Here is a 1,586-nt window from a genome sequence, read left to right as displayed (position 1 = left end):
GCTGAGCGGCCCCACTAGGTGTGTGATGTTGGGCGGGGTTGAAGATGCGCGCTGAGCAGCCCCACTAGGTGTGTAATATTGAGTGGTGGTGCAGATACGCACTGAGCAGCTCCACTAGATATGTGATGTTGGGCTGGGTTGTGGATGCGCGATGAGGAGCCCCACTAGGTAGGTATGTGATGTTGGGCGGGGCTGCGGATGCGCACTGAGCAGCCCCACTAGGTGTGTGATGTTGGGCAGGGTTGAGAATGTGCGCTGAGCAGCCCCACTAGGTGTGATGTCGGGGGTGGGGAGTGCGGATGCGCACTGAGTAAGGCCATTCGCCTTGATTCATGTACATTGGTGAGAAGCCTTGAGAAGGAAACATGCCCAAACCAAAGCGTAACAAGTTTAAGGAGGCAAAAGCGAAGCTATGAGTAACCTTAATAAGAGAAAAAAAAATGTCTCCATCTGTAAGACAAAGTACATCCACAGAAAGCCCTGACAGATAGTGTTGAACAGAATTATAGAAGAAAAGAAATTTACTTCATAAATTTCAGTATTTTTTTCATGTGCATCAGGGGCATGATTTACAAATAAAATGGCACAAAAACATTATTCTCCATCAATAAACTATTGTACTGTAAGGAACTCGTAATGCCTTTACACTGTACCCCTTGCATGGGTTGATTTTCAGGCTATATTAATAATTTTATAAACATTTGTTTTTATTTTGTGATCATGCTGGGATCAAACCCAAAATCTCACACATGGTAGGTAAGTATTACCCCAGAATTCTGCCTCAAACCCCTAAGTTTAAAAGAAAAAACAGGCAAGTGAAGAAAATTATATATTTACATGTATATTTATTTAATGTATTTAATTTACAATGAACATAATATACATTTAAATATATATACTCAAAGTGAACAAATTATAGTATGCTTTGCCTTCTCAGAGAATGGGTGTGTGTGGGTGTGAGTGTTTAATCTGCTTATGGTAATGCAATAAACCGTGGAAGGATAAAGCACAAAATTGTTCTAATGGTTATCTATTAGTGGTGGGGAGGGAGAGGCTGAAAGTAAGAAAGAGAAAAATCGGATTTCTTTGGCCAGGTGAAGTGGTGGGCAACTGTAATCTTGGCTCCTCAGGAGGCTGAGGCAAGAGGATTGCTTGAACCTGGTAGTTGGGGGGTCACTCTAGGCAACATATAAAGATTATGTCTCAAAGAAAACAAAAATCATATTCATTGAGAGCTGTCACTCCTGTCCTTGCCTGTCCTCCTCCCAGGATTGCCACTGTCCCCAGGTTGCCAGACAGACAGTGCTGTCTTTTTTTTTTTTTTAACTTTTTATGGCTTATTTAACTTTATTTTATGTACATTAGTGTGAAGGTGTCAGATCCCCTGGAACTGGATCTCCAGACAGTTGTGAGCTGCCATGTAGTTGCTGGAAATTAAACCCGGGTCTATGAGAAGAGCAGACAGTGTTCTTAACCGCTGTGCCATCTCTCCAGCCCCCAGGGCTGTCTTAAAACTAGGGCTGTCCTGGCAAGCAGCAATGTTTGGCCAGCCTCGATTTTTCACAAGAAGAATTGTCATTGGGTTT

The sequence above is a fragment of the Alexandromys fortis genome, unplaced genomic scaffold, assembly GCF_014885135.2.
Source record: "Alexandromys fortis isolate MF-2015 unplaced genomic scaffold, M_Fortis_MF-2015_v1.1 scaffold_130, whole genome shotgun sequence".
NCBI lineage: Eukaryota > Metazoa > Chordata > Mammalia > Rodentia > Cricetidae > Alexandromys > Alexandromys fortis.
This window is presented reverse-complemented; position numbering follows the sequence as displayed.